Source organism: Micropterus dolomieu, linkage group LG03 (assembly GCF_021292245.1).
Source record: "Micropterus dolomieu isolate WLL.071019.BEF.003 ecotype Adirondacks linkage group LG03, ASM2129224v1, whole genome shotgun sequence".
Taxonomy (NCBI): Eukaryota; Metazoa; Chordata; class Actinopteri; order Centrarchiformes; family Centrarchidae; genus Micropterus; species Micropterus dolomieu.
The window spans coordinates 3,499,269-3,515,117 of record NC_060152.1 but is presented as its reverse complement, the minus strand read 5'-3'; the positions used below and the strand labels follow the sequence as shown (position 1 = coordinate 3,515,117).

The 15,849-nt window shown below is 40.9% G+C and overlaps 2 long non-coding RNA genes across 4 annotated transcripts; one reads left to right on the top strand and one right to left on the bottom strand.

Moving 5' to 3' along the window:
• Positions 1–1,189: 1,189 nt before the first annotated feature.
• On the bottom strand, positions 1,190–6,580 carry LOC123967666. 3 transcript variants are annotated; one of them, XR_006824305.1, is made up of 3 exons: positions 6,501–6,580; positions 4,868–5,025; positions 1,190–1,388 (listed from the first exon to the last, which is right to left on the bottom strand). It is a non-coding gene; the product is annotated as an uncharacterized LOC123967666 (long non-coding RNA). The 3 variants fall into 3 exon arrangements; XR_006824306.1 differs by lacking the exon at positions 6,501–6,580 and adding an exon at positions 5,716–5,931; XR_006824304.1 differs by lacking the exon at positions 6,501–6,580 and having other exon boundaries at positions 4,868–5,709.
• Positions 6,581–9,593: 3,013 nt separating this feature from the next.
• LOC123967673 lies at positions 9,594–11,774 on the top strand. The gene is made up of 2 exons (XR_006824313.1): positions 9,594–9,720; positions 11,400–11,774. It is a non-coding gene; the product is annotated as an uncharacterized LOC123967673 (long non-coding RNA).
• Positions 11,775–15,849: the final 4,075 nt, after the last annotated feature.

The following is a 15,849-nucleotide window of genomic DNA, read 5'->3' as shown; positions in this document are numbered from 1 at the left end:
GTATACAGGGAGAAGAGCAGAGGGGAAAGAACGCAGCCTTGAGGGGAACCGGTGGTCCTGGAGTCAGAGACATGTTTTCCCATCTTCACATGCTGCTTCCTGTCTGTCAGGAAGTCTGTGGTCCACCTGCAGGGGGATTCAGGCACGTTCAGCTGGGAGAGCTTGTCCTGCAGCAGGGCCGGGATGATGGTGTTGAAAGCAGAGCTGAAATCCACAAACAGGATCCTGGCGTAGGTTCTTGGGGAGTGCAGGTGCTGGAGGATGAAGTGAAGGGCCATGTTAACTGCATCATCTACAGACCTGCTGGCTCTGTGGGCAAACTGCAGGGGGTCCAGGAGAGGGTTTGTGATGGATTTAAGGTGGGACAACACAAGGCGCTCAAAAGACTTCATTACCACAGAGGTCAGGGCGACAGGTCTGTAGTCGTTTAGTCCCGTGGTCCTTGGTTTTTGGGGGACAGGGATGATGGTGGAGGCTTTGAAGCAGGCTGGCACATGGCATGTCTCCAGTGAGGTGTTAAAAATGTCTGTGAACACCGGAGACAGCTGATCAGCACAGTGCTTCAGGGTGATGGGGAGACAGAGTATGGCCCAGCTGCTTTGCGGGGTTTCTGCCTCTTGAACAGTCTGTTGACGTCCCTCTCTAGGATGGTAAGAGAGGGGAGGAGGTTATATCTCTCATGTGCGACGGGGTGTCACAGGGTTTTGACGTAATGTCAACTCATGGGAGGCAATGTTGCTACCGCCACCTGCTGGTGTCGCTAGTAAACTGCTCTCAAACTTACAGATCTCAGTGGTACACATTAGGTGCTTCTCAATTCCCTTATTTGTCGTTTCCTTGCTCCTCGCTCGAACCAGAAGTTGTTCTGTTCCGCCATCTTGCAGACCGTCCCAAAGCTCTTATTTGTGCTCCAAGGAGAGAGGATCAATCTCTGAGGGCCTATGAGCAAGGATACACAAGGGGATTCTTCGGCAGAAATCTTATACAGACCGACACGCCCTCTTATTGGAAAGGCGTAATATTCCTTGGACTTTGCAGCTGATTGGACTGATCTGATGCATCATGACGATAACACATTAAACTCAAGTGTATCACTGCAAAGTTTTATAATTGATTTGTTTTATGATTTAACGTCTAGTTAAAATCTCTAAGTTTATTGTAAGTCTGAACAACAAAAACCCCACACAACTTTCTTCCATAACCTTTATTATTATTGGAGACAAAGTCAGAGAATCCGTCATGAAGAAACACTTTTTACATCATTTATAGTCATTTCCATTCAGTCACATGAGACTGATTATTTCTGAGTCTTTAGTCCGAAGAGACGACAAGAAAACGTAGTAAACGACAAGTCCCTAAGACCAGGGCCGTGCAGAGACCTTTGGATGCTGAAAGTATAAAAGGGGCACATGGAACAAGGATTTAAATAGGGCTGTTCTCAAAATATCGATACAGAAATATATTGTTATATATTCCTTGATTATATGCATATACAGATGCTTCTGTATCGATACATCAACAAATGCTGTGACACAGTTTTGGTATATGATTTTCTATATTGCATTGTGAATCTGAGATATATTTAGATTTTGATTGACTATATGTCTAATCATAAATCTAAAAAGATGTGTGTGTGTGTGTGAGTGTGTGTGTTCATTCTGTTGGCCCATTAACATTTCATACCTTTGTCTGAAATCTATATAGGTACATTTCTTCTTCATTCTTTACTTTGATGTCAGGAATATTTTATATATTATATTTTATATTGACTCTGACATTATTACATGTATTTCCAGTTATTTAGTTCATATAAGAGGTTTGTTATTAAATCTTTTCAAATACTGTTCTGATTTAAATGATCATTTTAAAAAGGGCTGATAAGTAGGCTATAATTCGGAGGAAAATAAACCTGTTTTACCAAAGTTTTTATAATTATTTTAAGGCACACTATGTTTTTTATTAAGTTACTGTAATAATCCTAGTTCAAGTGAAAGGTTTTTAGTCAAATTACATAAAAAATACAATACCTCGCAACGCCTGTGAAACTTTTCTCCCTCAAACAGCAAGAACGAAGTCAACAGAGCATCTTTGTTTATCTGTGTATGGAAGCAACGTTAGCTGTCGGCGCAGTCGGTGGCTAACGTTACTTCTACAGGCGACACACAGCAATATACTAATATAACTACTGTGCTGCTCTCTGTGTCTTTCTTGTAAAATACATCCAACAACCCACAACAAGCACGTTGCAGCAAACCCCTCTTACCGCGGGAATCGCAGGCGTCCTGTAGTCAGAGCTGCTGAATCACTAACTGTGTGAACGGGAGGGCTCGTCACGGATGAGATCCTCAGGTGAAAGGTCATAATGTGGGTCATTTTATTTTCTGCGAAATTATTATTAATTCATTTTACTAATAGTTTGATTCGGCAGGCCTTCACAAAAGGAGCTATTATAAATATATAATATTTACATATATAATATAATATCAAAATAATTAATTAATTAAATTTGTAATTCACAAAAGGGCACTTTGGGCGTCTAAGGGCAAAAGGGCACATTCTGTCGATTTATGCTACCTATCAAGATGTGCTACTTAGCGGTTCTGCGCTTGCGCACGACCCACAAGCGTGGTCTGTTTCCACCCCCATAAATCACTGCTATTGGACATGGCGTCGAGACAGTGGCTGATCGTCAGCAATATCAAAAAGAAAATATTTATTAGTCAATCAGAATACACTACCCCTGATATCTTAAATAAAGATGGCATAATATAATTTTTCAACATGTTCCCCAACTCTGTACAGTACACATGGAGTGAGTAGTGGTGCAATATAAAATGATTCTGTAGTGGGAGCATTATTTGATAGGGGATATTAGTCAGATATCAGAATACACATAATCAAAAAACAGAAGACGTCATAATACTTACAGAGTTATACCTTTGTGGGATTGGAAATGGGAACACATAAGATAGCATTTTTTGATAGGGCTGTGCGACTCCATAGACTCTGCTATCGATTTGCGCTACGGTAGCATTTTTCAACAATGCAGCATATATCGTCAGAACATCGTCAGATCTGCGAGTAAAATCAGCTGATGAAAGTATGAACGAACGCTGCTGTACTAGAGATAAGTGTAATGGTCCTCATTGGTTAATTTAGTGCGTAACATCACACGTGGATCATTTTCACTAAACACTGTTTGAGCAGATGCTTTGTCAATAAGACACCTCCTGCAGTAGTAGTTCACAGTGAAAGATTCCACATAACCAAGAATTGAGTTAAGACCTAAATTGTCACCTGTTACTTGTGCAATGGTGCCATAAAGAGGTTGTTCAGAAAATGACACTTTCATTCCATTTTGCTCTAGTACCTTTACATCTTCTACAAACGGATTAAGTATTTTGTCAATGCCGTATTTTTTTGCATCTTGGGAATGAAACAAAGAAATGAGATGGATATTCATCAGGGATGAATTTAGACGTGGTGGTGAATTGCAGAGTGTAAAATATAAACATCCAAGCTTATGAATTCCTTGTTTTGACCCTAGTGGATTTGATGTTTCAAAGTCATCGTAAAAAAACATTTCAATCTAAAATACTTTGTCCATTTTGAGTTTGTGTTTAACTCACTAAATGGATTCTTCCACTGCACTTCTACTGGGATTATCAGCAGGCACTGCACTTAACACTTGTTCTTTAAGATTTGCATGAACCTCATTGACATACTCCTCCATGCTTTCAACAACTAAACAAAATAAAACCGCGAGAACGTTTTTGCAGCAGTACTTTATGTCATGTTTAAGTGAGAGCTTTTACTTTGAAAAGTTCTCAAGGAAATTCAAAGAGTGTCTGACTTGCTTGACACACCATCAGAAAATGTGAGATCGCGGATTAATTTTCTTCAAGCACTGTTGTCCCTCCTGGTTTTGTCTGCAGAATCTGCTTTATCAACTAAACGGATAATGACATTAGAAATTAGAGTGTCAACCGAACAGTGCAGTATCAATCAATGGCTGAATTTACTGGGTTATTAAGGAGGAAAACACGTGACTAACACGCAAAATAAAACAATAAAAAAAAAAGGATGAAAATATTTCCTTCCTCCCACAGGTATATTGACTGTAATATAGGGCCGGGTGATATGCCCAAAAATGTTATCACGATAAAAACATTTAATATCATTTGAAATTGATAGTTATCACAATCAATGTCAAATAATTATTTCTTTCTAGTTTAAAAGCTGATTTTTGTTCCTGAGTAAAAATTCAAGAAACCAGATGGTTATTTATGTGGTTAAACTTTTCTTTATGGTCAGAAATGTGACAAACACTTGTAAACAGTGGATCACTTAACAAATCTGAGGGAGAACATTCAAAACTATTATGATAAAATCTTTTTCAACAAATATTAGTAAGAAATTTCCTCAACAAAATAAGTATTTTAATAGAAAAATTAAGTGCTAATTTGTTTGTGATTCAAATGAATTAAACCAAATATTTATTGACGATATATCGAACATTTATTATATTGTTAATGAGGAAAATTAGATTGCGATAATTGTCATTATTGTTTTATTGCCCAGCCCTACTGTAATATAACTTTAATGTAAACCTAGTACAGCACACTAGTTTCAGACATCATCATTATACCATGCTGGTAATGCTAACTCAAGCCAAATTTCAAAGTGAAAGTAGTCCAGAATGTTCTGAAAGTAACGTCATGCTCTTTTTGTATCTTATTGTTTGCCAAATGGCAATCATTTATTTATTTTAAAATTAAAACCATTAAATAATTCAGAAATGTGACAACAATTTCAATTTAGAAATGATCTAAACTATCCATATGTAGACATTTGATGATAAACTTACATATCTGGCTGAAGAACTCTGCAATGCCTCTTCATCACTTCTAATTCGCTTGGGATGTCTTGACGTTTCACTGTCACTGCTGCTGCTGGACACAAAGGAAACTCCCACTGGATGGGGTAGTGGTGTGGATGGAGGTGACGACTGAGATTTTCCTGAATCTAAGAATAAAAGATATAATGAACAATTCACCTTATTTGCACTGTAGTTGTGGATCAAATTTTGGAATGAAAAACTGGGCATGACCCCTGCTACCAGCCATGCAAGAAACTCTGCTTATATCTGTCCAGACTGAACAGTTATTAATTCAAAAGAAAACATCTGCTTTGGCCATTTATGAATGTCCACAAACAGCTAAAAACTATGCCCTAGTTGGTGCTATAAAAACATTCCTTGTTTTTTAAGCGATCAATTTTTACTTCAAGTTAAACCTGTTTCCAACAGGAGTCTTAATACTTCATATGCTAGTTCTAATACTGGGTTAGGGTTGTAAGGCAATAAATTCATTGCAATGGATGCATTTGAAATAAGCACTCCTATTAATGCAATGTGAAATGAAGCAATTTTTAAAATATACCATTGGCACGACTGTCCTTGATAACAAAACAAATCCCTTCCACTGTGGATAATTCTGCAAACACAGATTCATCCACCTCAGTGCCAGAATCATCTTTCACAGTGATCTTGTCCACAGGGATCAAGAACTTCTCTCTCACTAAGTGATGAGGTTAAGAGACAACATAATTATTTAATTTGTAAAATATATTGGCCTCCACTCAGTCTGAATTACATGGTTAGTCATATATCATATGAGATATTCGTCAGCAGGAAAACCGAGGACACTGAAATACCTTTGGTAAGAAATATCAGCTACACTACGGGTACAAGCGGCCGAAATGGGTTTCCTCAGGCGGGTGACTGGCGTCTTCCTTAGAGGTAGGGTGAGAAGCTCGTCCATCCGCTAGGAGCTCAGAGTAGAGCCGCTGCTCCTTTGCGTTGAAAGGAGCCAGCTGAGGTGGTTTGGGCATCTGGTAAGGATGCCTCCTGGACGCCTCCCTAGGGAGGTGTTCCAGGCACGTCCAGCTGGGAGGAGGCCTCGGGGAAGACCCAGGACTAGGTGGGGAGATTATATCTCCACATTGGCCTTGGAACGCCTCGGGATCCCCCAGTCAGAGCTGGTTAATGTGGCTCGGGAAAGAGAAGTCTGGGGTCCCCTGCTGGAGCTGCTGCCCCCGCAACCCGACCCCGGATAAGCAGATGAAGATGGATGGATGGATAGACTATACATGATCACGTTTGCATTATGGAAACGTAGCAGGTATAATTCAGCCAAAATTTACTTACCTGAAGTTTGAGTTTTTGAGTGGGCACCCTCGTGGTCGTGATTGCTACAAATCAATACTATCAAGTGATTAATGTTAACGTTACTGAAAAGACGCGCAGATTTTAGCTGACAAAAAACGGACACGCAACCATGTCTGATTAAACATGTTTTAATGATATGCTTGACCCAAACAGCTTAAAACTATTTTCAAAAAGAGTTTAGCTAGCTTAACTTTAGGTCAACAAGCTAACATAAGCACATTTTAATACAAAATAGCAACAACAAGAAGATAATTAATTATGTTGTACTCACCAATCTCTCTTCTTCATGCTCGAAGCGAGTGAAAGAAAATGGTGGCTGTAAAATTCCTCAACGAGCGTACCTGCCGAAATGCCCGGATGTTGAATGTATCACTCATAGTGTTGAATACCAATAACTGTAATTTTATGCCGACACTATCATGTATTTTCACTGTACAGAGCTCATTTTATCAAAATTAACAACAGAAACAGCAGAAATAATAAAAAGAACGCTGAAAAACAGCGCTGGGTTTGCAATTTTGTTGTTTTTGTTTTGTGTGTTTCTGCTCATGTTCATGTGGAGGGTAATGAGAAAGCAGACAAGACTGCAAACAGAGTGTTTAAATGAAATAATGAAAGTTCCCTTTGAAAAGTTGAGGTCAAATCATCAAAGGCAGTGAGGGAATCGTGGCTGAAAGGAGTGGGACACGCATATCAAAGGGAGAAACTATTACAAGAGATAGAAATTGTTTAAGGTGAAGTGTTTCTTTCAAGATTCAAACATACTAGGTTAACTAAATTCTTCGAGAAAATTAGGGAATTTTATAAAACCTTTCTTTCATTTGATTAAAGTCAGATTAAATCAGGATTAGATTGTCAGGTAGGCTATAGCTGAAGCCTGAGCAGGTACATGCACAGACATTTTGGTGGACAGGGGCTCAAGTGAGAAAAGGCTTTTTTTTAAAACAAGACAAATATATTAACTCAACATTTTTACTTTTCTAGAAAATAATCAGTTCACACAAAGACCACAGTCTCAAAGCAAACTATGCCACAATGTGCATGTCTATGCTACTAGTTTCAAATATATATTTAGAATAAATGACATGTGAAATTAATAATTTGTTTATTTTTCACACAATAAATCGTTTCAATTCATTTGATGTTATTGGAATACATTGGAACACTTCACATAAATCTTCACACTAAACTGTGGCATTGGGCTGCAGGCATAATTATAATAAATGTTATTTAAATACTTTTTGTTTCACAAGCAAGATGCCAAATGAGTAAAGATAACCTTCAGCTTCACACAGCCAAGCAACAGAATACTGAATTGCCTGAATGCATTAATGTGTTGATCAAATACTTTATTATTATCGCTATTATATTACATTTACCATGCACACGCGCACACGCGCACACACAACTACTGATGGTGACATGGACTTTCACATTTGAGAGAGGGCTGTCGGCATCATGTAAAGATCTATCAGCATACAACAAACTAATAGAATGGATAGTTATTAGATGAGGAGCTCTTAATGGCACTTTTTCATGGAGTGGTCAATTTTGAGAGTTTTTTTTTTTCTTTTACTGTAATGGAAATAAAACTTCAAGAATACACCTTTAGATGGTGTTGGTTTTAAGCCTACTAACCTCTATTTGCATCTGTAGATTTATTCTATATTACCCAAAACAAGCTAATCTGCATATTTACAAAGCACATTTCAGAGGAAAATACTCTTGATGTAAGTCATTAACTGGGGAAGTTCTGTGGTGATATGCTTTAGTTATTTTCTTTATCCCATTCAACTGCAGTGACTTGTCAAATGTGTAAAAATTGGCGCATTTTAATTAGTTAACGCCTCATTTGCATATCAATGTGGCGATAGTGATGACGTTATTAGACACAAATGTTACTGTGTTCACCTGCAGCGTCTCCATCAGTACATTAGGTTGTTTGGCCATGAGATATTGCCTTAGCTAACTTATTACACTAGCTCAGCTCATGAGTCATGCGTTAGCAAGACATATGCCTATATGGTCTTTTGTTTAATTAGCGGTAAACTCGAGGCACTGGTAGTTTAGTCTTTTGTTTATCACCACTGCCGGGAGAGAAGCTGGAGGGGCTGCTGTCTGTCTGTGCGCTGCGCTCTGGTTGCGCCGTGAGACGCGGAGCGAGAGAGAGAGTCTCATGTTCCGACCTGATAGCCTATTACATTTGTTTGACAGGGAATCTGTTGGAAACGGGAATAAATATACTGTATATTCATTTATACATTTTTTTTAAAAAGCATCCCAGAAAAAAGCACTTCCTCTTGAGGAAGAAAAAGGGCAGGTGCTGAGGTATGTAAAGCCCCGATGTTACTGTTAAGTAGGTGAAAGTATGCTATTATAAATGTTGGTTTTCTGTTCCGCATGAAATCAGAGAAGAAGAAAAAGAAAGTCCGAAATTCAATTCATTCAATTTAACCAGTTCAAAGCGAAGCGAAATCCTCAACTAACGTACAGATAACTCTAATGGAGTAAATATACTGTATACATTGTAACGGTCCACAAGCTAGGAATAAAATGCCATCAGTTGAGAGCGGAACTTTCACTTTCACTTCCAATGTCGGAACTTAACAGTGTGACATCCACCGGAAGTAAACAAACCAAGCGGCAGCGTCAAGCACGTTTGAATTCGCTGGAAGTCTTTATTGTAGTCGTAGCACTATATGTAATTAATTAACAATGTCTTCAGTTGAGTGTTTGAGAGAGTTTGTCAACGAGCGACTAACTGCTGCTGCTGAAGAAATATTCGGAGTTTTTATAAAAACTATCGTCGAGTACGAGGAAGAGATCGATCGTCAGCGCAGACTGCTGGATATCGTTTGGAAACCCGAAGTAAAGTTACAGAGGATAGGTGTGTAAAACTTCAAAATTAAGCTTTTAATTACATAAGTGCTACACAAAACTCAATTTAAACAAAATCCAAATTGTTGAAATAAATACTGGTGCTCATTTCCTGGCATGTCTGCATCTTGTTCTTTCCCATCCCAGTAGTAGCCTGTTCCTTCTGTTCTCTGTCCCTCCAGAGCTCCCACAGCAACATGTCTGGAAGGAGGAGGAGGTTCTGGCTGACCAGCAGCTCTGTATTCAGGAGAGGAAATCCAGTCTGGACCAAGAGGACCCAGAGCCTCCACAGATTAAAGAGGAACAGGAGGAACTCTGTACCAGTCAGGAGGGAGAGCAGCTTGTACTGAAGCAGGAGACTGATACCTTTATGTTGACTCCTACTTATGAGGAAAGAGACCACAGTGAAGCAGAACTGAAAAGTGACCACCAGCTCCTCTCTCACAGCTGTCATGTAGCTGAGAGCCAAGATCAGAAAGGAGGCGAGCATGAAGACTCAGGATCAACTAGAGACGCAGAGCCAGAACAAAAGAATCAAGATCACAAAAGCAGAAGCCACAGAAACAATGTAAACAACTCTACCATGTCAGAGGTTCACAATAATCCTCACACAGGTAAAAACTCCTTCAAATGTGACACATGTGGTAAATACTTTAGGGATAAGTCAGATTTGCAGAGACACCTGAGAATTCACACAGATGAAAAGCCATATTCTTGCAGCAGCTGTGGGAAAAGATTCAGAAACAGATCAGATTTGAAAGCTCACATAAGAACCCACACAGATGAGAAACCACATTATTGCAAAACATGTGGGGAATTCTTCAGAACCAACAGTCACTTGAAAGATCACATTAGAACCCACACAGGTGAGAAGCCATATTCTTGCGAAACATGTAGGAAAACTTTTAGACGGATTAGTCACTTGAAAGACCACATAAGAATCCACACAGGTGAGAAGCCATATTCTTGCAAAACATGTGGAAAAGATTTTATAGAGAGTACTAGGCTGAAAATTCACATAAGAAGAGCTCACACTGGTGAGAGGCCGTACCTTTGCAAGATCTGTGGGAAAAGATTTGTTGTCCCTTCAGGATTGACTCTCCACACAAGAACCCACACAGGTGAGAAACCGTATTCTTGCAATACATGTGGGAAAGATTTTAGTTCTAGCTACAGCTTGACACTCCACATAAGAACCCACACAGGGGAGAAACCGTACTTTTGCAATACCTGTGGGAACAGATTCCGTAATGTTTCAGCATTGAAAACACACGTAAGAATTCACACAGGTGAGAAGCCGTATAAATGTGAAACATGTGAAAAAGATTTCAGAACTAGTGGTCACTTAAAACGCCACGTAAGAACCCACACTGGTGAGAAGCTGTAGCTCTGCGTGAAAATATATGCTTTTGCGTCTAATTTGGCACAGCACAGAAGATTTCATACATCAAAATTATAGTGACCAAAGTCATCACAGTTATCAGTAGTATCAAGGTATTGTTAAATGTGCTTAAAGTGATACACACACTGAAACCAAGCTTTATATTGAAGACCACAAATACAATTAACTTTTTGTTCGCAAAAACATAAAAATAAAAACAGCTACCTTCTTTAGACATATCAAATGTGCATCACATTAAAGCTGTTATTTAATTATATATTATTATATAAGTCAATGCAGTTACCCCATTAACAGTAATTACAATGAGCCCAAAAACTGACATAAATACAGAATAGTCTTGTACATGAGTCTGCAGAGTTTCTCCTGTTTTACAACTAAATCCACGAGTGATGGATTTTAAATGAACGGATGCCTTTGGTGTGAGAGAGTTGGTTTCAGTTTCCACTGTGACACATACACCAATGTGTCCCTGAGCAAAACACTTAACTCTTAGTTGCTCCAGTGTCGACATATATAGCAATTGTAAGTCACTTTGGATAAAACCGTCAGCTAAATGAATAACTGTAATGCACAACATGTTGGTTGGGTGAATAATCTGCATAACGTGTTATCATGTGCAGTGGGTGTATACAGTCTGCACACAGACCACAGCAGAACAATGTGTAGTGTTCTTACAAGAGATGCTCTTTTAAAAACCAAAATACTAGCTTTTAGCTTTTAGAACAACTGAAAAATATTTGCAGCCCTGTCCACCATGTTGTCATTTACCCAAACAAACCCACGTTGCATGCTGTGCATGCTTGCCTGCTTCTGGGAGACTGTTGCTTGTTTTGGTTGATGCAGAACAATATTTATTCCTTCATTAAAGCTAATATCACACCGGTTCCCCAGGGTCATTTGCTGAGCTGCAGTAAGCCAAAGGTGACATCCTGTGACACTCTAAAACAATAGGTCAGACTCTGTCTCTCCTCTCTGTTCGGTTGACTGTTTGACGCAGCTGCCTTGATCAGGATGAACACTGTGATCCATTCTCTAAGTAACCCAAGGTCCAGATGATCTGTATTTTGTTTCTTTACAGACAGACTGACTGTCTGTCTTTTCTGTGTTCTTTTTATTATTTCTGCTGTTTAGTCTTCTTTGTGTGTTTTGTATATACAGATATTGTTCCGCTATGTGATGTTCATTGTGTTTTGTTTTCGATGAGTAATAATGCCTTTTTTTATTTGTGAAATGGGGGAGGTCTCTAAATAAACCTTTCACTCTTAATTTCTCTTCTGCACTGTAATTACTGTTTTTCTGTTTTATGCATTTCTGTTTTTCTTATTGTGCAAATAATCAAAACAAAACTAAGAAGTCAGATTTTACATTTGAAGGTTACTGATGTCAGTTTTATTTTGCCATAAAAGAAGTACAATTACATTTTGAATAGGTTGTAAATTACTGTGTTAATTCTACTTACACAATATGAATACTTCTTTCACCAGTGCTCATTTATTTTGTTATCTGCTATGTAACAACCTAAGACACCTGTGAGTTGCAACCAGTAGTTGTGTAAAATTATATCCACAAAAATACAGTGCAATTAGCAAATATGCAAATCTTACTCTGTACACACATTTTTTATTTTCACATACAAAGTGCGCACGCATTTGTGGATCTATTTCTACACACAAAACAGTTTAGCACATTTGAGGGTCACCTACTGTTGATTTGTGGGTCAGGTTACATTTGTGACTTCCTTTTTACACAGCTGGAATTTTTTGGCATGTTGGACTTGAAATAAGGCATACTGGTTAAACATATGTCCAACTTTGACTGGCACTGCAAAACATCACCATGTCACAAGAAAGTAACACCTCGCGGAAGCAAGGCGGCTGCAGTTGCTTTTTTCCGGTTACATATATATATATAACTATAATATAGTTAGGCAAGCTACTTGGAAAATGTAGTGAGCTAAGCTACCAGCTACTCTACATTAAATGAATGTAGCGTGTGTGGAATCGAGAAAGAGCTTTTTCACTGAAAAGCTATTTGATTCAGAAAATAGCGACACTACCACCAAGCTACTGAGAAATGTAGTTAAGCTAGTAACGCCGCTACTTGTAGCGATGCTGCTGCCCAACACTGCATATATACTGTATATACAAACCCGATTCCAAAAAAGTTGGTACACTGTACAAATTATGAGTAAAAAAGGAATGGAATAATTTACAAATCTCATAATCCCAACTTTTCTCTGGACCAAGGCTAATTTAAAATGGACTGTGGCAAAGTGGAAAACTGTTCTGTGGTCATACGAATCAAAATTTAACGTTTGTTTTGGAAAACTGGGACGCCATGTCATCCAGACTAAAGAGGACAAGGACAACCCAAGTTGTTATCAGCGCTCAGTTCAGAAGCCTGCATCTCTGATGGTATGGGGTTGTATGAGTGCGTGTGGCATGGGCAGCTTACACATCTGGAAAGGCACCATCAATGCTGAAAGGTAAATCCAAGTTCTAGAACAGCATATGCTCCCATCCAGACATTGTCTCTTTCAGGGAAGACCTTGCATTTTCCAACATGACAGACCACATGTTGGCAGACCACATACTGCATCAATTACAACATCATGGCTGAGTAAAAGAAGGATTTGGGTATTGAAATGGCAAGCCTGCAGTCCAGATCTTTCACCCATAGAAAACATTTGGCACATCATAAAGAGGGAAAAAGTGCGACAAAGAAGACAGTTGAGCAACTAGAAGCCTGTATTAGACAAGAATGGGACAACATTCCTATTCCTAAACTTATCTCCTCAGTCCCCAGACGTTTGCAGACTGTTATTTTTATTTTTCCCTTAAAATGATAAATTTTCTCAGTTTCAACATTTGATATGTCATCTATGTTGTATTCTGAATAAAATATTGAAATTTGAAACTTCCATAGCATTGCATTTTGTTTTTATTCACAATTTGTAGTGTCCCAACTTTTTTGGAATCGGGTTTGTATACAGTTCTAAGACTCAGTATTGGTGCAGTTAAAAGAACTCCTATTATGGTATTTGACATGTTTAAAGATGTCAATGGCACATTGGGTTAAGTTAAAGGGATCTGGAAAGGAACAACCTGCAACAAATGTTCTGTGTGTTTGTTGTGAATATAAAAAAGTAAGGTAATGGATAAAGGATTTGGTTGGGATATTAATAAATTAGCAGAAGAATAAAGTTTATATTGGTTAGATTATGGAGCAAATACTGTGTGGGGTAATGTTCCTTAATCGATATTTCCATTTCCTTATGGGGACTTGAAGAGAGAATGGATCAAAAGGCACGGATATTTGGTTCAAGATTATGTGAAGAGGAATTATTATTATTATTATATGCCACTGTTTACAGAGGCATATTAAGATCCAGGGAGTGGACAGGAACAGGAGCATACATACCAAAGTTTTATATAGTCATATGCAAAATGATTAATAATAAATTTTTTGTATTTGCAGAAGAAATTGTCGTTAGAATTTTGGATTACAATAGATAGAAGACGTAAGGCCTGAGAGAGTTGTAATTTGTTCAGACTCTACTGAAGTTCTTAATAGTTTAAATTCAAAAGAAACAGTAAGCCCCGCGACCCTGTACACAGGATAAGGGCGGAGAGGGAGAGAGCACACACAGAGGGAGAGGCGAGGAGACACGGGGGAGAAAACAGAAATGCGAGACGAAGTAAAAAAGAAACAAAAGAGCACAGGGCACTCACCGTCAGCCGGGCTGCCACTGCAACAGGGCCCCCCCCTTAACAGACGCCTCCAGGCGGACCCCCCGGCTTGTCAGGGTGGGCCCGGTAGAAGTCTGTCAGGAGGGACTTGTCCGGGATTTGGCTGGTGGGGATCCAGGAACGTTCCTCCAGACCGTAGCCGGCCCAATCCACCATGTACCGGTATTCCCGGCCTCTACGTCGGACATCGAGGAGGCGGCGCACTGAATAGGTTGGGTGGCCATCAATTATTCGAGGAGGGGGGGCGCCGCCGCTGGTATGGAGAGGGAGCTGGTGGAAACGGGCTTGATTCGTGAGACATGGAAGACGGGGTGGACCTTCAGGTGAGGAGGGAGGGTCAGACGGACAGCTGAGGGGTTGATGATGGCCTCGATGGGGTAAGGGCCGATGAACCGGGGGGTGAGTTTTTTCGAGGAGGTCTGTAGGGGGAGATCCTTGGAGGAAAGCCAGATCTGCTGCCCGGGCCGGTAGGCAGGTGCAGGGGTCCAGTGGCGGTCTGCCAACTGGAAGTTGCGGGCTGCGGTGCGCTGCAAAGCCCTGGTCTCCCTCCAGATTCTGCAGCAGCGTTGAAGATGGGCTTGTGCCGAAGGGACCGCAACTTCCTCTTCCAGTGATGGGAACAAGGGGGGTTGATAACCCAGGGAACACATGAACGGAGACATACCAGTGGCGGCGCAGATTTGGGAGTTGTGGGCACACTCGATCCAGGGGACGTGGGAACTCCAGGAGGTGGGGCTGCGGTATGCTACACACCTGAGCGCCGCCCCCAGGTCCTGGTTGGCCCGCTCGGTCTGCCCGTTGGTCTGGGGATGATAACCGGAGGAGAGGCTAGCGGTGGCGCCGAACGTGCGGCAGAAGGCCTTCCAGACTTGCGAGGTGAATTGGGGGCCCCGGTCAGAAACTATGTCCAGGGGGATGCCGTGGAGGCGGAAAACATGGTCTATGAGGAGGCGAGCGGTTTCCAGAGAGGTGGGGAGTTTGGGTAAGGGGACAAAGTGGGCGGACTTGGAGAAGCGGTCGACCACTGTCAGGATGACTGTGGTCAGTGACGAAATCCAGGGCGATATGGGACCAGGGGCGACCGGGGACTGGTGGTTGGTGGGACGGTTTGGCACGGGCGCACACCTCGCAGGCTGCTACAAAGGCACGACAGTCCTTGTCCATAGCGGGCAACCAGAATCGCTGGCGAAGCAGGAAGAGGGTGTGAGCCATCCCTGGGTGGCAGCTGAACTTGGAGGCGTGCGCCCATTGGAGGACCAGGGAGCGGACACTTGGGGGGACGTAGAGGTGGTTAGGGGGACCGGTACCGGGATCCGGGTTGGTGGACTGGGCGCGGCGAATGGCTGATTCCACCAGACTACAGAGGCGACGAGGCAGGCACGAGGCAGGATGGTGTCGGGGGGTCTGAAGGGGAGTCTGGGGAGTGGAGGCGGGAGAGAGCGTCTGGCTTGGTGTTGCGGGACCCGGGGTGGTAGGAGAGGGTGAAGTTAAATTGGTTGAAAAACAGGGCCCACCGGGCTTGACGGGAGTTCAGTCTTTTGGCGGTCTGGATGTAAGAGAGGTTTTTGTGGTCAGTGAGGACTAGAAAGGGG